This window comes from Heptranchias perlo, chromosome 20, assembly GCF_035084215.1.
Source record: "Heptranchias perlo isolate sHepPer1 chromosome 20, sHepPer1.hap1, whole genome shotgun sequence".
In the NCBI taxonomy this organism is placed as follows: Eukaryota; Metazoa; Chordata; class Chondrichthyes; order Hexanchiformes; family Hexanchidae; genus Heptranchias; species Heptranchias perlo.
The window spans coordinates 9,764,655-9,790,891 of record NC_090344.1 but is presented as its reverse complement, the minus strand read 5'-3'; the positions used below and the strand labels follow the sequence as shown (position 1 = coordinate 9,790,891).

General features: G+C 43.2%; 4 non-coding genes across 4 annotated transcripts; 1 reads left to right on the top strand and 3 right to left on the bottom strand.

Annotated features, from left to right (window-relative positions):
* Positions 1-728: 728 nt before the first annotated feature.
* On the bottom strand, positions 729-802 carry trnat-ugu (transfer RNA threonine (anticodon UGU)). The gene has a single exon. It is a non-coding gene; the product is annotated as a tRNA-Thr (tRNA).
* A 5,546-nt stretch (positions 803-6,348) lies between these two features.
* On the bottom strand, positions 6,349-6,421 carry trnav-aac (transfer RNA valine (anticodon AAC)). Its single transcript has one exon. It is a non-coding gene; the product is annotated as a tRNA-Val (tRNA).
* A 7,633-nt stretch (positions 6,422-14,054) lies between these two features.
* trnar-acg (transfer RNA arginine (anticodon ACG)) lies at positions 14,055-14,127 on the bottom strand. The gene has a single exon. It is a non-coding gene; the product is annotated as a tRNA-Arg (tRNA).
* A 2,627-nt stretch (positions 14,128-16,754) lies between these two features.
* Positions 16,755-16,846, top strand: trnar-ucu (transfer RNA arginine (anticodon UCU)). Its single transcript is given in 2 exon segments — positions 16,755-16,791; positions 16,811-16,846. It is a non-coding gene; the product is annotated as a tRNA-Arg (tRNA).
* The last annotated feature ends 9,391 nt before the right edge of the window (positions 16,847-26,237 follow it).

Here is a 26,237-nt window from a genome sequence, read left to right as displayed (position 1 = left end):
TCAGAGCGTTTCAGGATATAGAGAAATTCACTTTCTTTTTTCAAAAGTGGTACATCCCAGAAGCAAGAGAGAGCGTGGGTCAGTCTCCCTCTCCTGATAGAGCTGAGGCTTGTCAGTCAAGAGTCCTCTCCTCCGTGTATTGGCCGTGGAGGAAGTGCAGAGTAGATTTAATAGAATACCTTCAGCCTGACCGAGGTTAGGCTGACTGGCCTGTAATTACTTGATCTATCCTTTTCTCCCTGTTTATACAACAGTACAACTTTAGCAGTCCTCCAATCCTTCGGCATATCACCTGTAACCAGGGAGAATTGGAAAATGATGACCAGAGCCTCCGTTATTTCCTTCCTTGCTTCTGTTAACAGCCTGGGATATATTTCATCGGGGTCGGGAGATTCAGGTGGAGTGATCTGCGGACTTCATTTTCCTCTTTGCAAAGATTTTCACCGCAGGTCAAGATCACAAGTCTCGGTCCAAATTAGGACTACTTCCGGGTTTGAACCTCAAATCGTGAATTATACCCTGACCTCAACGAGCCCAAAAACGAGAACGTGTCTTTAAGTTAACCCGTTGCTGACACATTCTATGAGAGGTCTGACTGTACACTGAAAGGGCGTTTTAGAAGAGTCAATCCAATATCAGTTTCCTCCTCAAACCTGAACAAATACCAATTCCAAAGTGCCATTTTGTCGCTTAATTCCACAAATTAGGTAAAAATAATTAGTTACACAAGGCACTGCTGGGAGTTGAACCCAGGATCTCCTGTTTACAAGACAGATGCTTTAACCAACTAAGCCACAGCGCCCATTCATGATCGCTCAGCCCCACCTCCTCTCACTAATATCTATCAGCGATACGTCACTGTCTGTTTGGGGTTCAGACCGTTTCATCTTTGTCTGTTTGGTTTGTCCGTTCACCTGTGCATCCCGATGCTGCCTCCATATCTCGTTTTGTTTATCTTTGTGTCTCCATCAATGCGTTGATATACGGATAAGTATGTGTACTTATGTTTGTTACATTAAATAAATTACCGGTTTAGACAATTCTCGCTCTGAAAGTGAAGAACTATTGAGACGCACTTTACAGCAAAGTATTGTTTATTTTGGTGCTGAAAATAAAAAACCGTAAGAGGTCCAAACAGGGAAAAGGAGATAAACATGTTAGGGAAAATGAGGACAACAGTCAAGATTTTTACCAGTATATTAAGTGAAAGAAGGGAGGCTTAGAGTAATGTGGGCCGCTTAAAGACAGATGGAGGTGATATTGTAATTGAAAATCATGAAATGTAGAGTTGCTGAATATTTACTTTGCTTCGTTCTTCACAGAAATAAATGAGGCTAACATATCAGAGATATGAGGAAAACTGTAAATAAATCAAGGGGTTTCAGTATAAGTAAAATAATGGCAATGGAGAAAATAATTCGATTAAAGATAGACAAATCTCCAGGACCTGATGGTGACCATCCCAAGGGACTGAGAGGACTAGGTGAGGAAATTGTACATGCTTTAGTCATGATCGTTCAAACTCTCTTGATTCAGGAATTGTTCCTTTGATGGAAACAATTTCAATGTCACTCCATTATTTGGGATGGGGAGCAGAGATGATGTTGGAAATTATAGACCCATTAGTCTGACATCCGTTGTGGGGAAGTTGCCAGTATCCGTTATTAGAGAAAGAGAGATTGAGCACTTGGATAAACATAAATTGATCAGAGAGAACCAGCATGGATTTGTAAAGGGTAAGTCAAGTCTAACAAAACTAGTTAAACTTTATGAAGATGTAACTAACGTGGTAGTTAATGGAGTGTCCATGGTTGTTAAATGATATTGACTTCCAGAGGTATTCGATAAGGTACCATATAAGAGACTGTTAACGACAATGACAGTGCGTAGAATTTAAGACAACCTAATGAAATGGGTAGGGAGTTGGTTAGAAGGTGGGAGACAGAGTCCCGGTATATAAATGACATAGATGAAGGAATAGAGAGCCGTGTATCCACGTGTGTCGCTGACACCAAGATAGGTGTCGCAGTGAGTCGTGTAGATGGAAGCATAAAGTTACAAAGGGAAATTGATAAATTAAGAGAGTTGGCAAAACTGTGGCAGATGGAGCAACATAGAATTACATGGAAAGTACATCACGGAAACAGGCAATTCGGCCCAACGAGACAATGCCGGTGTTTATGCTGCAAACAAGCCTCCGCCATCCCCATTTAATCTAACCCTATGAGCAAACCCTTAGATTCCTTTCTCCTCCATTTGTTTTTCTAGCTTCGCTGTAAACGAATCCATGCTATTCGCCTAAACTACTCCTTGTTGGAGCGAATTGAACATTCTAACCACTCTCTGGGTGAATGTGTTCCTCTTGAATGCCATATTGAATTAAATAGTGAATACCTTATATCCATTGCCTCAATGATTTGGAGTCCCCACCTCCACAAATGCAAACACTTTATCTACGCCTAACCTATCAAACCCTTGCATAATCTTAAAGTCCTATATCAGGTCACCCCTCAGCCTTCTCTTTTCTGTACAGAAGAGTTCCAGTCTGTTCAAACTTTCAATATGGAGAAGTGTGAGTTCATCTACATTGGACTGAAGCAAGACAGATCAGAGTATTTTCTAAAAGGTGAGAAGCTAGGAACTGTGGAGGAGCAGAGAGATTTAGGGGTCCAAGCACAGAAATCGCTAAAAGCCAGTGGAATGGTAGGAAAATTAATTTAAATAACTCATGGGATGTTGGCCGTTATCTCAAGGAAGCTGGTATTCAAAGGGGGGGGGGGAAGAATGTTACAGACAGAAATCTATGCTGAGACCCCATTTAAAGTATTGCATTCAGCTCTGGGCACCACATCTCAGGAAAGATATATTGGCCTTAGAGGAGGTGCAGCTTGAATGACCAGAATGATACCGGGGCTAAAATGGTTAAATTATGAGGACATGTTATGCGGAGGTCGGTCCTCATTTTTCTCTTATGGATCCGGCACCATCCGTTTACTGTGGACGGGAGCGCGTCAGATACTAAGTCAGTCAGAATCGGATGCAAATCACATAACCGGCACAGCGGCTCTGGAACTGGCGACTGGTTTTACATTGAGTCTTTTTTATGGGATAGGCTGTACATTGTTTGTACAATAATAATAAGTTGGATACAATGAAGGTTTTTTTCAGTTATTTCCCATTTCCATCCACACCAGTTTTACATAGTAAAAGGTAACAATGTTTAAGGGATGTGATGTACAGTGTTGGTGGAATCAGTGTAATTTAACTTGATATATTGTAGAATCTGTTGTCTATCCCAGGCTCTTACCTCAGGTTTAGATCCTCACCTAGTTTAAAACCAGTCACTCACTGATATAAATAAACCAGTAACAACCCCGAAACCTCAGCGGCGATATTTGTTCCGATACTAAGTGACGGTCCCAATTTCCACTGAAATTCTCGATCAGCAAATACCAGAGGCTGTTTTGGGTTTGACAAACTGTGAAACAGATTGTTTTAAAAGCCGGAAAGAGGGAAATACTGGTGGTTGATATTAAGTGTTGTACATTAACTCTTTCTGTTTCCGATTTACAATTTATCTTTGTGTGTGACTGATAGGAGCGGCTATAACGGAGCCCAGTGACTGGGTAACGAGCTGCACTGAATCATTGTCCTGTGTTACAGACCGGCTCGTTAGACCTGTTCATTTCGTCTCATCTCATTGTCAGCAAACAGGAAATTACTAAAGTTTCGGCTGGTGAATAACAGCTCGAAATATCAATCCTCTCTACCATTGGGGACAGAGTCTTCCGAAAAACAGGGATTTTCACTCGTGCAAATTTCATCCACATTTTCTGCTCTTCATTTCTCTGATCTGTTTGATGCGGCTTTCCCTTCAATTCACGACCTACAGGAAAAGTCCGATTTTACAGTCGAGTTTCGGGTCAAGAGGTATGGTGAGATTTCAAATAATTGAAATCGACCCTTATTAACGCCAATATCGTCACCTACACGTTTGACGAATGCAAAGCGGCTTCACTCACGGTTTTGCTGCACAACTCGTTCAAAGATACTGTCGGTAATTGGAGGGTCTTTGAAGTGATGACACGAACATAACAGTTCGCGCTGCCATTTTCCTCAAGACGCTTCAGATTCATGTGGAATGATTTAGGTCTGGCGTTTAAATCTGTTCCCTTTTCACAAATCCGCGTTTGAACCTGTATCCTTCAGTATTTTTGATAACCAATACCAAATCGGTTTGTCCTGTATTTTACATTACTTTTTAAATATTACAGATAAGCAGAGCACTTGAGCTGTCACAGCTGTGGCTTTGACTTTTCACCCTCTCCTCCAGATCTCCCCGGCAACTGCCACTAATCACAATCTTCTGTCACACTTCTCCATCAGAAAGTTCCGAGCCTCGGTTTTCAAATGAAATAACGCCCATCTCTTCAATCAACGACAGCCCAGAGAGAGTTTCTCAGTTTCATTTCACACTTTTTCCAAATCCTCCTAAAAGCACCATCAAAAGTTGTCCTTTAGTTAATAATAAGATCAATAAAAGTTCTTATCTTCAGGGGTTTTGTTTCAGATTCCAGGCCTTTTAAAGTTCACTGCGGATATTTATCGAAGCGCATCTTGATTGGAGGCTTCTTGGAGAAATCGGAGAAAGATCACAAAGCGATAATTCAGAGACGGAAAATGAAGCTGTTTGACGGGAGCACTGATAGGACCGATTGTGCGCTGCTCTTGTGGCGCAAGCGCTCAGCGTGCGGTACTTTTATGAGCTCCAGAAATGCCCAGGATGTGAGTTTGAGCCTCATCTGGAACAATCGAACATTTTGAGTTCAAGGTCCAACTGGTATGTTCCATAACGCATCTACTTCTCAGTTTTCCCATGTGAGCACTTGGGTTCCTCTGGCCTACCGTCTTGCAATAGTAGGTGTGAATTTACTTGTTTATTGGGGGAGAGGGAGCTATTAGCGGCAGCTGATATGGCAAAGGGGCCGGTATGAGAACTTTCAATCTAAAGAACTAAACATACAATTCTTCTTTTCGTTTAGCGGATATTCATCAGTTGGAAGTTTCGTGTGGGGAAAATCTGGATGGGAAATATTCTCCCTGGTGTCACTGTGTAACGGGTGAAATTATTCAGCTTACAGATGTTAATATGCTGAAAGGTCGAGAGGCCTTTTCCAGCTGCCGTGTGGGACAAGTTCAGCTTTTGGGCCACTGGGTGAAGTGTTATTTTAATTCCTGCTAACGAATGACAAGATATTGTTAAATAATAGCTACATCATGAAATAAATTTAAAACAGAAATAGACAGTTTCCTAGAAGTAAAGGGAATTCGGGGTTACGGGGAGCGGGCAGGAAATTGGACATGAATTTAGATTTGAGGTTAGGATCAGATCAGCCATGATCTTATTGAATGGCGGAGCAGGCTCGAGGGGCCGATTGGCCTACTCCTGCTCCTATTTCTTATGTTCTTGTGTTCTTATTTGGCACAAACACGAAGAATTGTAAACTCACGAGTTCACTGTCCATGTTTCTTACATCATGTTCAACAGAAACAAGGATTCTCCTCAACACGTTGCTAACAATTTTATAACATGGATCCTCACCCAATTTCGACATCGACGATGGATAATTCAGAGTCCTACATTGAATATGTACGATAGGAACTTAACAAATTGCGAGCCTGCGTTGCTCAGTAGGTAGAGCAACAAACTTTTAAAACGGGTAGTGATCTGAGGATCCAGTGTTCTGGTTGTAAATTTTGAAACAGCTGGCAAGTTCTGTCTTCGCAGCGGAGCAACAACTATGGGACAGACGATGCCTGCAATGTGTTGTCAAAGCTTCGGTGTTATCTTGTTTCTCAGGGATGGGCAGTAATGCGCTCCCTGAAGCGGCAATTGCAGCTTCCCGCCAGCAACGTGTGATTGGAGAGAGCGGGGCCGGACAGGCGGCCTGAATGTTGTTGCTCTCGTGGCCTCACTCAATGCGGGAGCTGGGGAACATCGAACATCGAAAAACTGATCTCTTTGTTGCCGCGGCTGCAATGCTGTTTATAACTGTATTTATAAACCGAGGCAGCGCTGCAGGATCCTTTAATGACCTCTCACAAATCAACTGAATACAATCGCAATGTGCAGCTTTGAAAGGGGCTTCCTGCACAGTCGGGGCATGAAACGTGAATGAGGGCGAGACACTGTCTGTATATGTGTAGTGTTTGAATGTGTATTGAACTATACAGAGAATGGAAAATATATCGGTTCAGTTAGGTGTGGTATTTTATTCACATTTAACCACAGACCGAATTCTTGCTTTTTTCAGACGTATTGATTTTTAGTGGGTAACTTTTTCAAAATGTTTCTGCCCGGTTTCGAACCGGAGACCTTTCGCGTGTTAGGCGAACGTGATAACCACTACACTACAGAAACTCTGCTGCTCGCATTGTTATAGGAAACCCTCAGAAGATAGCTGCCGTCTGCACATGCTCTCAGTGTGGGAGACGGGTCCCTTTCCCGTTCAGGGAATTAACTTCTGCAAAATAGTTTACTGAATTAATTTCGCAATACTCATTAAATTCTGAAAAAAGACGAATAGTTGTTCAAATCGCCATTAATCAACTCATAACTTTTTGTTTCAGGCTGACGGAAATGCTAACTTTTTTTTAATTCATTCACCTGGCTGAATACAGAATGTTGAGAGGGGAACTGAGAGGGAAAATAAGAGGGGCAAAGAGAGAGTATGAGAAAAGGCTGGCGGCCAACATAAAGGGGAATCCAAAAGCCTTCCACAGGAATCTGAACATTAAACGGGGAGTTAGAACCCGACTCTGATTCGGGACCAGAAAGCAGATCGACTCATGGAGGCAGCCCAAAAATGCATCCGCTCGGTTTTGAATCGTAGATTTTTCGCATATTAAACGAACGTGATAACCACTACACCACAGAAACTCTACTGCACACATGGTTGTGGGAAACCCTCAGAAGATAGGTGCCGTCTGCACAGGCTCTCAGTGTGGGAGACGGGTCCCTTTCCCGTTCAGGGAATTAACTTCTACAAAATAGTTTACTGTATTAATTTCTCAATACTCATTAAACTCTGAAAAAAGATGAATAGTTGTTCAAATCGCCATTAATCAACTAATGATCCCTCACAAATCAACTGAAACCTGTCGGAATGTGAATTCCATTTTACTTTTCCAAAGTAAGGGGAGTGACATTCATTGCGGAAAAATGGGAAACAGTTTACATCTTGCTCACTGCAGAAATATCCACGTCACAGCGAGACAGCCCTCCTGCAAACAGTGAGTCTTCTCTTCGGACCTGGTCTGTCAAGAAGATTTCTGATTTCCTTGAAGCCAATCTCGGTTTTTTATTGATTGTTCGTGTGCCTGCTCTCCGACCGCAGTCTAAATGTTGGAATATCAGCCGTGCTCAGCTGGTCGCAGCACTTTAGAAACCCGGCAATGCGAGACAATGAATGTTAAGGTAACAGTTACCCCCTGTGAGTGGAATTCAACCACCAACCATTATTAATTAATAGGAACCAATTGCGCTATAGAAACACGACGGCTTGCGCACTGAACCATTAATTCACCGAGCGAAAGCTTCAGCTTGCAGTGACCAATGCAACAGCTGTCTTACCATCAGTTTACTTTTCCAAAATAAAGGGTGTGCAGTTTGCACGAGTGAAAATCAAAGCTGTCTTATTTCTGAACTTCAAACGCCCCTTGCCCCCAAATGTCTGTATGCTGGAAGACTCAGTCACCCAGTGATAGACAGCATTGATTTTACGAGCTGTGATTCACCATCCTCTATTTCAGTAATATTCAGGTTTGCTGAAAATGAGATGAGATGAAATGAGCAGGTCCAACGAGCCGGTCTGTGACACGACACGGTGTCTACAATGTTGTCTCTTGCACTTACAGTGAAACGGACGGCAGTTTTCTCTTTTAAACCAGAGGTTAAGATGTTCAGAAAAAAATGTACCCGAGAAAGATTGGATTTCAGCGGGTGACTCCGGGCCAGAGTAAAGTTCACTCAAAATTTGTGATTGCCGAGTGGCTGAACGGTGGATTTGGAACTCCTGTGTGACTGCACATCGCGCTGTTCAGATCTGCTTGGATCGATATTCCCTTCAACTCATCACTTACAGGACAGTCCGACTCTAAGTTTCATTTCCCCGGCGCTTGGTGATATTTCAAAAATTGGATAAGACCCGTGCTTCGCACAACCTCGTCACTTACACGCTGACAGATACAAAGCGGCCATTCTCTGCTTCAGTGAGATGAAGACCGACAGCAGTTTCACGATCGAATGTAATGGCGAACAAAACTCATTCAAAGCAAGTGCAGGTCACTGAGGTGCCTTTAAATTCCTGATTGTTTGCACTGAACTTCTTCCCAAAGCGTTTGAGATTCACGCGGGGCGATTTGGTGACTTCTTTTCATTTTATGCAAAAGTTTCAACTGCAGTTTAAGTTCAAAAGCCTTGGGACCACTATTGTTCACAATTTATCGGTGCTGGGACCACTGTTGTTCACAATTTTTCGGTGCTGGGACCAATGTTCACAATTTATCGGTGCTGGGACCACTGTTGTTCAAAATTTACATGAATGATTTTGACACGGAAATCGGAAGGACAATTTCAAAATTTGCGGACGACATCTAATTGGGAGCTGTAGTTAATACAAACGCAAAATGCGAAAAATACAGGAAGACATTAGTAAACTTACAGAATGGGCGTGTAAATGGCAGATGAATTTCAATATAGATAAGTGTGAGGGGGTGCATTTTGTTAGGAAGAATAAGTTGGCCACATACTGCTGGATAATAAGAGTCTAAATGGAGGAGAGGAGCAAAGGGATCTATGGGTACCGATAGACAAATCATTAAAAGTCACGACACAGGTTAATAAGGCTATGAGAAAGCAAACTAAGCACCGGGGTTCATTTCTAAAGGGATAGAATTGAAAAGCAGAGATGTTATATTAAACTAGTAGAGATCCTAGTTTAGACAACATTTGGAGTACTGGGCACAGTTCTGATCTCCATATTATAAGAAGGATATAGGGACATTGGGGAAGGTGCAATAAGATTCACAATGATGATACCAGAACTGAGAGGATATACTTATCAGGAAAGGCTGAACAGGCTAAGGCTCTTTTCTCTAGAAAAGAGATGGCCGAGGTGTGACCTGATAGAAGTTATGAAAATAATGAAAGGGTTTGATGGGGCAGACGTAGATAAAATCTTTCCACTTGCCTTGTGGGTGTGTCCAAAACTAGTGGTCATAAGTATAAGATAGTCACTAATAAATCCAATGGGGAATTCAGGATAAACTTCTTTATCAAGGGTATGGTCGGAATGTGGAGCACGCTGGCACGAAGCGTAGTTGAGGCAAATAGCATAGATACATTTAAAGGGAAACTAGTTAAGCACACGAAGGAGAAAGGAATAGAAAGATATGCTGATCGGGTTAGATGTGGAAGGGTGAGAGGAGGCTCGTGTGGTGCATAAACGCTAGCATTGACAAGTTGGGCCGAATGGCCTGTTTCGGTGCTGTAGACTCTATGTAAAAGTCGAGGGCAGAAAGAGACACCTCCCTGAAACTGGGGAACTCGGGAGACAGACTTTAGAGCAAGGTTCTGTATAATTAGAATGAGCAAATAAAACATTCATTCTGGAACATCCAGTATCCGATCAGCTCTCAAAGCAACTGTTAGCCCCGCGTGATTTGAACACGCAGCTTTCCTGTGACACAATAAGTAATGTGGATGGAAGCAGGAAGTTGAAAAGTGGCGTTGATAGATTAAGAGAGTGGGCCAAACTGTGGCAAATAGAGTTCAATGTGGGAAAGTGCGAGGTCATCCACTTTGGTCCTAAGATAGATCAGAGTATTTTCTAAATGGCGAGAAGCTAGGAATTGTGGAGGAGTAGACAAATTTAAGGGTCCATGTACATAAACCACTGCCAACGAGCGTACAGGTACAAAACATAATTCAAATCAATAACGGAGTATTAGAATGGCTCGTTAGCTCACTTGGTTAGTCCTAATCACGGGTTTGATCTCCGTACGGGCCATCAGAAGCTCAATGGATTCGTCTCCGTTTTTTGCAAGTCTTAAAATCCAACCTTTACAAGCGAATCCACACTCCGAGTCAAGGGAATTTTTCTGGTTAACATTCATTGCATCTTTGCCCCTGGGGCGGATAAAAAACAGATCTTTCTTTTTATTTGTCTTCCTCTGGTTTGCAGATAAACGTTTAACACGCGGCCTGTTCCCATTAATGGTCAGAAGCAGTAACAGACAGACAGAGCGGGTCTGACCGCCACTAGATCTGGAAAAGACAACAGTTTAGGGCAAATGCATCAAATCCAATGGTCACCTGGAACCGGGGGAGACAAAACCAAGAGAAAAAGGCAGAGAGGAATAGAGAAATAAAAGCTAAAGGAATATGATCGAAATTTTTTTCCAAACGTGATTCCTTTCTATTCCATCCCCAATCCTCCAGTGGCGGATATAAAATTTCACTGTAAATAAACGCAAGAATGGACCTAAATCTGGTTCTGGGGAATGAGGTGGGCCAAGTGGAGCAAATGTCAATGGGGGAACATTTAGGGAACAGCGATCATAGTATCATAAGGTTTAGAATCGATAAGGTTTATGGAAAAGAACAAGGAGCAATCTAGAGTAAAATTAGTTAATTGAGGAGGGCCAATTTTAATGGGTTGAGAACGCATCTGGCCAAGGTAAATTGGAATCAAAGATTGACATGGAAAACTGTAATTGAACAATGAGCGGCCTTTAAAGAAGTGATGGTTCAGGTACAGTCCAGGTACATTCGCAGGAGGGGGAAAGGTCGGGCAAATAAAGCCAGAGCTCCCTGGATGACGAAAGAGATAGAGAGTAAGGTGAAACAGAAAAAAGAGGCGTAGGACAGATGTCAGATTGATAATACAAGTGAGAACCGGGCTGAATGTAGAGAGTTCAGAGGGGAAGTGAAAAGGGAAAAAAGGGGCATGGAGAGAATATGAGTACATACTGGTGGTTAACATAAAAGGGAATCCAAAAGTCTTCTTTTGGCATATGAACAGTAAACGGGTAGGAAGTGGAGGGGTGGGACCGATTAGGGACCAAAAAGGAGAGCTACGCATGGAGGCAAAGGGCATGGCTGTGGTACAAAATGAGTACGTTGCATTTGTCTTTACCAAGGAAGAAGATGCTGCCAAGTTACAGTAAAAGAAGTAGTTGAGATACGAGATGGGATATAAATTAATAAAGAGGAGCTATTAGGAAGGCCAGCTGTATTTAAAGTCGATCAGTCACCTGGTCCAGATGGGATGCATCCTAGTTTGCTGAGGGAATTAGGAGTGGAAATTGTGGAGGTACTGGCCATAATCTTCCAATCATCCTTCGATACGGGGGTGGTGGAGAGGACTGGAGAATTGCAAATATTACACCCTTGTTCAAAAAGGTTTGTATGGATAAATCCAGGAACTACAGGCCAGTCAGTTTAACCTCGGTGAAGGGGAAACTTTTAGTAACGATAATCCGAGACAAAGTTAATCGCCAATGGACAAGTGTGGGTTAATTAAGGAAAGCAGCACGGATTTGTTGAAGGCAAATCGTGTTTAACTAACTTGATTGAGTTTTTTGTTGAGGTAAGAGAGATTCGATGAGGACAATGTGGTTGACATGGTATATATGGACTACCAAAAGCCGTTTGATAAAGTGTTGCACAATAGGCTTGTCATCAAAGTTGAAGCCCATGGAATAAAAGGGGCAGTGGCAGTACGAAATTGGCTAAGTGACAGGAAACAGAGATCAGTGGTGAACGGTTGTTGATCAGACTGGAGGGAGGTGTACAGTCGTGTTCCTCACGGGTCGGTACTCGGACCACTGCTTTTCTTGATATATATTAATGAATATATTAATGTACAGTGCACAACTTCAAAATTTGCCGATGACACAAAGATTGGAAGTGTAATGAACAGTGAAGAGGATAGTGATGGGACAAAGACAGGTTGGTGGAATGGGCGAACACATGGCAGGTCAAATTTAACGCAGAGAAAAGCGAAGCGATACATTTTAGTAGGAAAAACGAGGAGAGGCGACTTCAACTCAAGGGCTTAATTCTAAAGGAGCTGCAGGAACCGAGAAATCTGGGGGTATGTGTGAACAAATCTTTAAAGGTGGCAGGGCAGATTGGGAAAACGGTTAAAAAAAGCTTATGGGATCCTGTGCTTTACAAATTGAGGCAAAGAGAACAAAAACAAGGAAGTTACGATGAGCTTTTATAAAACACTGGCTCGGCCACAACTGCAGTATTGTGTCCAGTTCTCGGCACCGCACTTTGGGACGGGTGTGAAGGCCTTAGAGAGGGTGAAGAAAACATTTATTAGAATTGTTCCAGGGATGTAGGACTTCAGTTACGTGGATAGACTGGAGAAGCTGGGGTTGTTGTCCTTAGAGCAGAGAACTTTGAGTGGAGATTTAATCGATGTATTTAAAATCACGAAGGATCTGGACAGAGTAGATAGAGAGAAACTGCTCCCATGGGCGGAAGGGTCAAGAACCAGAGGACAAAGATTTATGGTGATTGCAAAAGAATGAAAGTCGACATGAGGAAAAACGCTTTTACACAGCGAGTGGTTAAGATCTGGAATTCACTGCCTGGGTGAGTGCTGGAGGCAGATTCAATCGTGGCTTTCAAAAGGGAATTGGATAAGTACTTGAAGGGAAAAAATGCAGGGCTCCGGGTAAACTGCGGGGGAGTGTGACGAGCTGGATTGCTCTTGCAGAGTTCCGGCATGGACTCGATGGGCCGAATGGCCTCCTTCCGCGCTGTAACCATTCTAGGATTCAAAGAAGCAGAAATTAAATAACTCAAACTGCCAAAACCCGAGATCTTTAGATCTTCAGTAAAACGCCCTCCCAACTGAGCTATTTCCACCCCACTGTTAATTGATCTTTGTGTCCTTATGTTGGAAGAACATAAAACCCCAGGGGGAATTGCCCCTCCCGGTCATTCCGCACTTCATGTATGAACATCACACTCATATCTCCACACCCACAGTTTATATATAAACATCGCACTCATATATACATCCCCACAGTTCATATATAAACATCGCACTCATATATACACACCCAGAGTTCATATATAAACATCGCACTCAGATATACTCACCCACCGTTAATATATAAATATCGCACTCATATATATACACTCATAGTTCATATAAAAATGTCGCACTCATATATATACCCCCACAGTTCATATATAAACATCGCACTCATATATGCACACTCATAGTTGATCTATAAACATCGCACTTATATATACGCACCTACAGTTCATATATAAACATCGCACTTATATATACTCCCCACAGTTCATATATAAACATCGCACTCATATATACACACTCATAGTTGATATATAAACATCGCACATATATACGCACCTACAGTTCATATATAAACATCGCACTTATATATACTCCCCACAGTTCATATATAAACATCACACTCATATGTACACACCCATAGTTTATAAAAGAACAGCGCACTCCGACTCCACACCCAGTTTATATGTATCCAAAGTCCTGTTGAGAGTTCTCACCAAAGTCTGAACACTGAAAGTTTAACTGTTTTCCAGATACTGTCCGTCTTACTTTGTATTTTCAGCATCGGTTTTCCTGCAGACCGGCAAATGGAGCGGAATAGCGGTCCTGCCGGTGAATGCTGCTTTCAACGAACGTCTCGGCGTTCAGGAGCTTGCGGGGATTGGAAAGCTCTTGTGTCACACGAAGTGTCTGAACGGCCCGGATACACCTGAAGGTCATCAGCGCGGTGCCTCCACCTCGTGCTGCAATGTTCATGTGTCTGACATCAAACTAAAAGGCGGCTTGTTGGAAAACGTTGTGGTCACAGTTTCTTTTTGTAATTGAACCTAAATCTTTCAAGATGGAATGTTTTCTTTCCTGCTTCACCATAAACAATATCTTATCAGGAAATTTGATTCTTCGTTCCCCAGTGTCAGAGATAAAATTGCACAAACCCGAACCAGGTAGGAGTCGAACCTACAATCTTCTGATCCGTAGTCAGACGCGTTATCCATTGCGCCACTGGCCCAAGTCATGGGAGTTGATGTATTTTATTTCACTTTTCATTCAGAATCAACCGACAATTTGACAGATATAAACAGCGAAATGTGCAAGCGAAATCGAAATGAACCAAACGGCCTCAAAATCCAACACACAGTGGCGAGTATCTGACAGGTGTCAGTGAGAGGAGATGGTGAATTTGCAGCTTGATTTGGCTCCGTGGCTTCGCTGCTCAAAGTGCCTGTTTCATCGGGTCCTTTATTGTCTTAAGCCTCCGATGTGATATTTACCCAATTTGTGAGTTCAACAACAAAATGATCTTTAACAAAATAATATTTGTATTAGTTTCGGAGTCAACAAGGAAAGGATTCCAGAACTGCAGTGCGGAAGTGTTCCTTCATTGGACAGATGGAGCTCTCATACAATGTGTCCGAAACACGTTTCGAGGATACTGTTCCAGAGGGCTGATTTTACAAACTAATTTAGTTACAACCAGCAACCCTTCTCCATTAAAAGTTACGAAGCGAAACTCGTTTCAGAGCAGTTTCGCTGTTCAGCTTTTGTAAAATTAGCAGAAACTCATTTTGAACACATCATAGTATTAATGAGAATATCAGGCACATGACAATTGGGATGGAACCGTCTCTTACAATAAGTACAAAGTATAATCGATTACAAAGTGAAAAAGCCAATCCAATCTCTCAGTCTCTCTGTCACTTTCTCGGTGAGTGAACGTAAACCAGCAGAAGAAGCTAAAACAAAGAACTGAGCAGTTTTGTTTGTTTCCTTTTCCTTCGGGCGAGTACAGTTGAAGAGAATGATTTCAGTTTCCTGCTGGTCAAATAACTGGAATGAGCAGTGTATCAGGTTCCCATGGTACCCAGTGAAACATCCACGTTTATATATCACATTTTGACTGATACCTTCCTTCCTCACTAATTATAGGAAACTTTTGGGAAGGTTCAATCACACTTCAGAAGTCCAGAAGCGCAAAGAAAGCTGGACATCTCATAGTGACGTTATCTACAGGCGAGGGAGGTTTGCAGGTTTCACCTGGAGCTGTAATTGTATAAACTCCTTCCAATGTGCAAACTCCCCTCACCAACAGCAATTCAATTCTTACTGATCTGAGACTTTTGTCATTTATGGTGATTAAAGTTTGTGGAGTTAAAGCAGCAGTAAAATCCGTTCTGCGTTATATACATAGCCGTTCAGTCAATATAAAACATTGTCATCCGACCTACCATGAGCAATGCCACACGGGGTATGTAAGGAGACAGTTCTGCCTCCAGCAGTTGTTCTCTCGGTCACACATCCGGCATCACCTCTCGGTCTCACACTTCAGAGTCACGCCTGAATATAAACACATTTCTGTTTCAGATTTTTACCTGAAGGTCGACAAATCACAAGTGAAGAGGTAGGGAACAAACAAATCAAATATTTAAGAACGTTAACGGACAGAAAATTCACCATAAATGACTGGAAAAAATGAAGCAAACGGATCAAGATGAACAATTATCGAAAGTTAACAATTAAAGAAAGGAGAAGTGGAACTGATCAAATCGCTCCAAATAGTTTTTGAAAAATCCTTTTGGTTTTCATCTTAGTTTCTCTGTTAAGTTGGGGACGGACATCGAGAAATATTTTTCGCACCATCATAAAGATAATTAGAATAAAAATTTCACAAAGTCAGCCTGAATCTTACTTATACGATCGCATGTTATGTGTTTGTAAAACCTGCAATTGTTTTACCATTCTTTAAGTTTAGAGAGATGCTCTGAATATATGTTTTACATTGAAACGTAAGTGGATTAATAAAATAAAATGAGGAAATTTGTTTAAGAACATGAAGAGCTGCTTTTCCATGTTGGATATCGCGATATATTTATTTACACAACTGTCATTTGTGAAATGATGGAATGTATTTATTTCTATATCTGTACGGGTAAGCAAATCCCCACTGGATAATTTCCAGGAACCAGGCAAGTAAAAAATTAGTTTGTCAAACCCAAAACACCCGTTGGGAATTGCTGATTGAAAATTTCAATGGAAATCGAGATCATCATAAAGCATTGGAACAAATATACCCGCTGAGGTTTCGGGGTTGTAACTGATTTATTTATATCACTGAGTAACCTATTTTAAACAGGGTGAAGCTACAAATCTAGCAAAGTCTGGGTTGGAGAAGGAACTGATGAAAGTATCCAATTTAATTACACTGATTCCACAAACACTGCACACCACATCCCTTAAACATTGTTAACTCTTTCTACATAAAACTGGAGAGGGTGTAAATAGAAAGTAACAGAAAAAAAGCTCATTAATGTATCAAACTTAATTTTGATATTGTTGCACAAACACTGAACATCTCATCCCTGAAACACGGTCCCGATCTAAAATCAGTCGGCAGGACCCTGAGCCACAGTGAAAATGCTGTGATTTCAACCTTGTTCAAAACACGCAGCCTTCTGATTTGGAGTCAGACGCGACTGTTCTTGCACCAGGCCCACAACAAGCGGCTGGAGCCGGATCCATTGGAGGGTGATCCGTGCAGACTGCCGCCGCGGCTCTGGGAATGTGAGAAGCGGAAGCAGGAGCAGCCTGACCGCCTCAACCACAGCACAAGATCCCCGCTCTCCGGCATGTTACATAACTGACTCTGTGGCGCAATGGATAGCGTGTTGGACTTCTACTGAATGATTGGAGGAGGTATTCAAAGGTTGTGGGTTCGAGTCCCACCAGAGTTGAGTTTTAGTTTCGGGAGCTGGGAAGTGATATTTTGCAGCAAAACCGCAACAGGATCATTAATGTCCGTCAAGGACGGGAAACTGCTCCCTGCACTTCATCTTACACAAGTGGCTCCAGTCAAACCAGAATTTATGATTCTAAATCCATTCTGAGCTGGATTGGCGAAACACTCTCAAGGAGGAGACTCAACATCATCTCAGACCGAAAGTCAATCTGCTGGACTTCCGGTTCTGTCAGACTGCATGTTCCGTCAGACAGGTTTTTAACTGGACACATGCATCCTGCTGCCGTGCGAGCATTGGTGCTTGAGGGGTAGAATTCTTGCTTGTAGTAATTCTGTTCCTGTAAAACTAGCTCCTGAAGTTTCGGATGGAAAGTATCCTGGCTGAGCGGTCTAAAGCGCTGATTTAAAGCTCTAGTTAAATCGCACCATTTGTCGATGGATCAAAATCATAGTTTGTGTCTCCAAAACCGGAGCCTCCCTCCGACAAACAAGTAATACTGAGCATCTCATCTGCTATTGCAACAGCGTAGTCCGGAGGAACCATGTGGCAATACAAATGAATGCATGCATTTTGGAACACACCAATTGTACCTTCAACTCCGGTCGAAATGTTCACAAGCAAAATGATTGCTTGATCTATGTGAGACTCGAATTAACAACCTCGGTATTTCCCGATCCTGTCCTGTCATGTCAGGACCGCGCACTGACCGATTGCGCCGCGAGAGCCCGGTCACTCTGATCACCTGTCCCCTTCTGCTGGAAAGAATCTTAAGGTAAGAGGCCCGAACCTGTGGAAACGTGTCCAGTCACTGTGATGGAATTAATATCTGCACTTCCACTTTCAGCTTCTTTCACATCCTCTGCTCCATCGCACTGCAATCGGGTTTTCTGCGAACAGGTCAAAATGAACATTGCCAGAAATTCTATCAGTGGTAGGATTTGAACCCAGCGCCCACGCAGCGATTGGATTTATTACACTCAAACAGTGAGCTCCGTTCGCACAACGCCTTGCCAGACTGTCACGTTTTGTTTAATGCCCAAATAAATAAATTGGAGCTAATTGACCGTATTTACGCTGTGCCGCGGTTATTCTCCGGAGAGCAGAGAAGGTTCAGAGGAGATTTGATAGAAGTGTTCAAAGTCATGAAGGGTTCAGATAAAGTTAATAAAGAGAAGCTGTTCCCATTGGCGGAAGTGTCGAGAATCAGAGGACACAGATTTGAGGTGATTGGCAAAAGAACCAAAGGCGACATGAGGAAAATCTTATTTACGCAGCGAGTAGCTATGATCTGGAATGCGCTGCCTGAAAAGGTGGTGGAAGCAGATTCAGTCGTGGCTTTCAAAAAGGAATTTGATACATACTTGAAGGGGAAAATGCAGAGCCACGGGGAAAGGGACGGGGAATGGGACCAATGGGATTGCTCTTACAAAAGGCAGGTAAGGAATTGATGGGTCGAATGGCCTCCTTCTGTGGTGTGTTCATTCTATGATAAATATTATTTTGCACACAGTGAATGGACCATCCCAAAAAGACTGCCCCGCGATAAAACAGATTGACACTGAAACGTGGTGAAAATGCGACAACCCCAACGTAATTCGAACACGCATTTTTTGGATTTATAATCAAACGTGCTACCGTTGCGCCACGAGGTTCACAACGAAAGCTTGGAGCCGGATCCATAAGAGGGAAATCAGTACCGGCCGCCGCAGGGACTCACAGAGGCGGAAGCAGTCGCAGCAACAGCGCAGGAGCCCCGCTCTCTCATCCAGCCGCTGCCCGGTCCCGGCCTGAGCCCTGTCTGGGATCCGCCTGTCGGTCTCTTTTACTGAACGGGACCGATCCAGTTTCAGCTCACACACAGGCTCAGGAATCCAACTCCTGAAAGATTCACTTATTTAAACCTTGTTTAGATTCAGTGAATTGGGATTTAATTCAATCCTCATCTTCCCTCCCCTCTGTCAGTTCAGGACTTTATTTAAACCGATACTTGGAGCTCTGTTTTACAGGGTGCCGGCTGTTTAAGCAAATCTCAGTCCCACTATTCCCATTATTAACACTTTTTGCTGCTCACCTCTGCTTAACACAAAGTGCCCAGGAATTAGGGAATTTCTCCTGGGGACTGGGGATCGGTCTCCGATTCGGCTCAACCCTCAAATCCACAAAGTTATTTTCACTGCTGCTGCACAGTATTAAAGGAAGGGACGGATCCAGAAGCTGTTTAAAATTGTTACTGACAAATCAGGATAAAAGGCAAAGGACACGGTCTGCTTCTCTGCCTGTCTGTCTGCCTGTCGATCTGGCTGTCTACCTGTATATCCGTATGAATGCGTGTCTGCCTTATTCTCAGACTTTCTGATTGCTGGCTGCAGGCCTCACTCCCCGACTGAATGACCAAGTACCGGACCGTGTGTCAGAATGAATGACTTTGACTTACCGTCTTCCTTTTTATGAACCTGAATGGCTACATTTCTGAGTTCATATCTTCGCTCTGTGTCACAATCCTGTCTCTGTCTCTCAGGATGACAATACACACACAGCATTCACACACCGACTTTGACTGAACGCAACTTTAATCTGCTGCAGTGTGTACCATCTACAAGATGCACTGCACCAACTCGCCAAGGCTTCTTCGACAGCACCTCCCAAGCCTGCGACCTCTACCACCTAGAAGGACAACGGCTGCAGGCACATGGGAAGAGCACGTTCACTTCCAAGTCACACACCATCCCGACTTGGAATGGTGACGTCATTCCTTCATCGTCGCTGGGTCAAAATCCTGGAACTCCCTATCTAACAGCACTGTGGGAGAACCTTCACCGCACGGAATGCAGCGGTTCAAGGAGGCGGCTCACCACCACATTCTCAAGCGCAATTATGGATGGGCAATAAATGCTGGCCTTGCCAGCGACACCTAAATCCCACGAATTAACATCTTAGTTCCTTCTGGAGTTTAATGATTTTGAAATTTTGAAGATTTTTTCCTGTGTAACTTGTGAAGTTTTGATCATTGAGATGTTTGTGAAGGAAAGCGGAAGAGGATTGGCGGCGTTTAGTGTGGGACAGAAGTGATGTTGTCTAACGGAGAAGCGACACAGTGCTATGAACTGAGCAAAGGTTTCGCTAGTTTAGCGGTCGTCACGTTCGTCTCACATGCGAAAAGTCCCCGGTTAGATCGGAGGCGGAAACGTTATTTGGGAAGTTACTCCTGATAACCCTCCAGGGCTGAGATTCACCTGTGAAAAGGCGCCGTCAATTGTTTGTTCCTGTTCAATTTAACAACGGCTCTATCACAGTCCTGGTGTCATAAACACTGAACCATTTTAACCAGACTCTTAAAATACTGTCTGGGAAATGAGAACGGATGGAAGTTCATCTCATGCAAAGCACAAAGTTTCGCTGTCACTCGTTCACCATGGTGAACGAGTGACACCGGTCTGCAGCAGAAAGTTATCGGTTCATTAATGACGATCACAAACATTCATCTTTCACAGAGAATCATCGGTTTCATGTATTAAATTGGTAATGTTCATAATTGTTTTGTTAAAATGATTTCCTTGACCGAGAATCGAACCCGCAGTATGAAAGTGAAACAATTATATCGTAAACACCAGCTGCCAGCCAGCAGATCAGCAAAAAATCAGTTGACGCAAAGATTTCTGTACTTGGACCCCTGAATATCTTCGCTCCTCGACAGTTCCTAACTTCTCTCCATTTAGAAAACACTCTGATCTATCTTCGTTTCTCAGTGGATTATATCAAACTTCCCCACATTGAACTCCATCTGTCACAGTTTTGCCCTCACATTTAATCATCAATGGCCCTTTGCTGCTTTCTGCTCCCATCGACACTATTTACTGCGCCAACTATCTTGCTGGTTTTAGGGTGAAAACTGCCCTCCGCTTCACTGTAAGTGCAAAGAGGCAACTTTGTAGATGCCGTGTAGTGTTACAGAACGGCAGGTTGGACCTGCTCGATTCATCTCATCTCATTTTCTGGTCACGGGAATTTTACTGAAATAGAACCTGGTCAAATAACAGTTCAAAAAACCACTTCTCTCTCCCACTGCGGACTGAGCCTTCAAACATACAGGCAGTTATGAGCCTAATGCTCAGAAATAATACAGCAAAAATATTCACTCGTGCAAGCTGCACACCTTTTATTTTAGAAAAGTAAACTGATGATGGACAGCTGCTGTATTGGTCGCTGCAAACTCAAACTTTAGCGCGGTGAATTAATGGTTTAGTATAAAGAACATAGTGTCTCTGTGGTGTAATCGGCCAGGGCGTTCGGCTTTTAATTGAAAGGTTGGTGGTTTCAGCCCGCCCTGGATATCTTTTACCTCAGAATTCATTGCCTCACAGCGCCAGGTTTCCAATGTGTGTTTTGTCTGCAAGAAAATGCAGGGTAAAAATTGCCAGCGGAGCACGGCTGATATTCCACCAGTGACCCTGCGGTCCGATAGCAGGCACATGAAAAATATTTAAAAATCCGAGATTGGCTGCACGGAACTCAGAATTCTTCTTCACAGACAAGGTCCGAAGGGAGGACTCAATGGTTGCCGGAGAGCTGGTTCATTCAGATATGGATATTTGTGCAGTGAGCGAGAGCAGTCTTCTACCGTGTTTCTACAATGAACGTCACTCCTTTATTTCGGAAAAGTAACATGGTTTGCACATTCCGACCGTGTTCAGCTGATTTGTGAGAGATCATTAAAGGCTTCAGCAACGCTGTCTCGGCGAATAACAACAGTTCAAAACCGCATTCCAGATGGGACAACAAACTCATCAGTTTTCCGCTATTCCCCAGCTCCCGGAGTGAGAAAGGCTGCGACATCAGGATTTATGGAGGACCGGAGAGAGTGAAACTTTATTTGGCTTTCGTGGGAAATCCAGTGAAAGCGAATAAGAGCTCCAGGATTTGAACCAGTGAAACTCCATGAGCGAAAATCAGATCCAAAGAGCAACTGGCAACAGAGCCGTGCAGGCAATGTAAATTTTCGCTGCCACGCAGCCGATCAACCATCCTTTCAGAATAGAATGTCCATCCAATCTCGTTTTCTTGTACAAAATATGATGTACAGCGAGATCAGATTCAACACTAATTATTTCGAGTTAACAATATCAGCCTTTCTTCACCAAATTCGTTTTGAATGTACGACTTGCATTATCCTGAAACACTTTGCAGAATGAATTGCTCTGAAGCGACATAAATGTGGAGATATTGGCTACGAATTCATCAGCTGGGTTGTAACTTTACTTTTCCGACCATCTCAGCCTGCTTGTCTTGCAGGTTAGATCAGCCTTCGCCATTCAAGGAAGCCTGAGAATTATATCAGAGAGACAAGAGACAGATTCAGTGACAGATAGAGAGATGCAAGGAAATAAACGAAGAGTATAAATGCCAGGTTCAGCAAACTAGCAGAATTTAAATTGCTGATTGGGAGATATTCCTTCTCGTGTCTTGAAATCTTGAAAGAGAACTTTGGGCGCCCGCCACGGTGGAATGTCTCTCCTGCTTTGAAAAGGGTAATTGCGTCAATTCGATCTAGTTTATACATTTGGACATTGAATAGATCGTTAAACAGTAACACACCGAGTATAATTCAAACCGGTGCAAGAAAACCCCAGTGGCTTATGAGTCGAACGCTTCAAACACTGGGCCATCGCAGCTGCACACAGCAGTTCTTGCACAGCTGTAGGTCAGACTGCGTAGGGTTATCACAGTACCTCCGCCAGACTGCATATGCTTTCAAACAGGATTCCAAATGGACACATGCAGCAAGTGGCCATGCGAGGATTGGTGGTGGTGGCGTTGAATTCTCGCCGACTTATCATGCGACTCGAGCTTGATACGTGGCCAATGCAGGATCGTTTTACATTCTGAACCAATGAGGAACACGGGAACAGGACTCGGACATTTCGCCCATCGAGCCTGTTCCGTTATTCAGTCCACAAAAAGCAGGACAAATCGAATCCGGCCAATTGCCGCACCATCAGTCTGCTCTCAATCGTCAGCAAAGTGATGGAATATATCGTCGACAGTGCTTTCAAGCGGCACGAACTCACCAATAACCAATAAATCGATGCTCAGTTCCCTCTCACTCCCCACAGAAGCAGCAGGAGATGCCACTTTCAACTGGCAGTTGCTTCAAACGATGTCCGATAGACTGCGTTGTCTTGCAGCTTTCCCAGGATCAACATTTGATTCGGTGGGTCAATATTGGGAAATTGAATGATTTTCACCGGCAGCTTGTGGCAGGATATCACCTCATTTGCTATTTCATGTACATGTCTACTTGCACTTGGTGCTGTTATTGCCTGAACATCAACTTCTGTCCCAATAGTAGTTCGAACAGAAAATGCTATTTTGTGCGAGCAGCTTGTCTGGCCCGAAAATGACCGAAATTACAAAGGGGCAAGTGGGAAAGGCCGCGTTTGTCTGCTTGTTCACAGCAAAGAATGTTCAGCGTTACCTTGTGGTCCAGTGTTTCGCATTTGGCGCTTTCATCGCCACGGCAACAGTTCGATTGGCGTCTGTCTCAACATCTGCCTATTATACACTCTACCAAAAGTATACTGTACTCGAATTGCTGATTTTTTCACTGTGACGGCGAAGAGACTTTAGTGGACCTCAGTTATGAATTCATCAGCTGGGTTGCACCTTTGCTTCTCTGACCTTCTCCGCCTTCCTATCTTTACACTTCTCTGCAGCTTCGATCATCCTTGGCCGTTTAATAAAGCATAAGAAGTGCATGAGGGGAAAACACAGAGAGTCAAGAGACAGATTAAAGTAAAGAAACAAATGTCAAGTTCTGCAAACGAGCAAGAATTTAACACGGAGCTCGGGAGAGTTTCCTTTCAATGTTTTTTAAGAGACCATTGGGCTCTCGAATTAAACACGTCTGCTGAAATATCTCTTTGAAGGAGAGAAATGCTGTTGGTTAAATCTGGTTCAATTTATTTGAGCTTTAAACAACATTAAGAAACGGGACCTCGCTCAGAATGAATCGTCAAATATTCCAAAGCGAGAATTATACCCCGAAAATAAGAAGCCACCGGTAATATATCACCGGTAATGAACCACTGCAGCCATTGCAGAATTCGGTGCCACCCACAGCCGATCGGCCATCCTTTAAGACCTCTTCTATCCATCCAATCACGTTTTCTATTCCGATGGAGAGAAATGTCGAGTTGCACACTAACTGTTTCCTCCGTTCTCTTTCGCAAACATATCACTGAACAAAACTTCACAAGTCACCCGGGAAAAATAATTCAGTTCAAAATCATAAGCTTCCGAAGGACCTGCGAGGACAGACTGACCAAACCTGCATTCAATCGTGAAGCTTGTGGGTGTGTTGTCATCCTAAGGGACCGAGACAGGCCTGTGACACAGAGCGAAGGCAGGAACTCAGAAATGTGGCCATTCAAGGCCATAAATGGGCAGACAGACAGTCACAGTCATTGATTCCGACACACGGCCCGGTAGTTGTTCAGCCAGTCGGGGAGCGAGGCCTGCAGCCAGCAAAGAAAAAACATGAGAAGAAGGCAGAGACACAATCAGAAGGATAAACAGAAAGAAAGATAGACAGATAGACATCTGACTCAACGTCAAAACGCAGCGTGATCGAATCACGTTGCGGTGATATCATTTTCACAGCAGCTCAGGGTCCTGCCCACAGGTTTTATAGCGGGGCAGTGTTTTATGGATGGGCTGTTCATTGTTAGTCAAATAATATTGATCGGAATTTAATTTTTTACATTAAAGTGGTCTTTGTTAATTTTGATCTACATCCTCGACAGTATATACAGAAACAAGTAACAATGTTTAAGGGATGTGGTTTATTCAATATTAGTTCAAAAACCCTGTCAGCTGGTGTAAAAATAAACACAAACTGCCCAACACGTGGGTAAGCCTAAAAAGCAAATCTGTATACATGGTCCATTGGCTCAGTTTGTGCAGAACGTGGTGCTGATAACGCAAAGGTCGCGGGTTCGTGTAATAAGGTTCCGATTGCAATATTTTGCTAACTTTTAAGCCTGAGAAGTCCATCAGGGGACAACATAGAGACAAGAGACAGGGAGAGATAGAGAGATTCATGTAAATAAAGTCGAGTATAAATGGGTGGTTCTGCAAAGTAGCAGAATTTTAGTTGCAGATTGGGCAAGATTCTTTCTTGTGTATTTGAATTTTGCAAGAGTACATTGGGCACCCAATTAAAAGCGCCGGCCACGCTCGAGTATCTCTCATGCTCTGAGAGAGATAAATGAAGTGAGTTAGATCCAGTTCATTCATTTGAGCATTGAACGGATCTTTAAACAATAATTCAGCGAGCAGAAATCAAACCTGCGAAGGAAAACTCGATTTGATCTTGAATTTAACGCTTCAACCACTCGGCGATCGCAGCGGCACATGGCAGTACTTTCATGGCTGCAGATGCTACTTTGAACTGCCAGTTGCTTCAAACGATGCCCGATAGACCGGCGTTATCTTGTAGCTTTCCCAGCAGCTTCATTTGATTCGGTGGGTCAAGTTTTGGAAATTGAATGATTTTCACCGGCAGCTTGTGGTAGTATATTACCTCATTTTCATTACCGGTAATGAACCACTGCAGCCACTGCAGAATTCGGTGCCACCCACAGCCGATCGGCCATCCTTTCAGACCTCTTCTATCCATACAATCACGTTTTCTATTCCGATGTAGAGAAATGTCGAGTTGCAAACTAACTATTTCCTCCGTTCTCTTTCGCAAACATATCACTGAACCAAACTTCACAAGTCACTCAGGAAAAATAATTCAGTTCAAAATCATTAGCTTCCGAAGGACCTGCGAGGACAGACTGACCAAACCTGCGTTCAGTCGTGAAGCTTGTGGGTGTGTTGTGATCCGAAGGGACAGAGACAGGCCTGCGACACAGAGCGAAGGCAGGAACTCAGAAATGTGGCCATAAATGGGCAGACAGTCAGTCACAGTCATTGATTCTGACACACGGCCCGGTAGTTGTTCAGTCAGTCGGGGAGCGAGGCCTGCAGCCAGCAAACAAAAAGCCTGGCCTGAGAATAAGGCAGAGACCCAATCAGACGGATAGACAGACAGACATCTGACTCAACGTCAAAACGCAGCGTGATCGAATCACGTTGCGGTGATATCATTTTCACAGTAGCTCAGGGTCCTGCACACAGGTTTTCTAGCAGGGCAGTGTTTTATGGATGGGCTGTTCATTGTGAGTAAAATATTATTGATCGGAATTTAATTTGTTACATTAAAGTGCTCTTTGTTTGTTAATTTTGATCTACATCCTCCACAGTATATACAGAAACAAGTAACAATGTTTAAGGGATGTGGTTTGTTCAATATTCGTTGCAAAACCCTGTCAGCTGGTGTAAA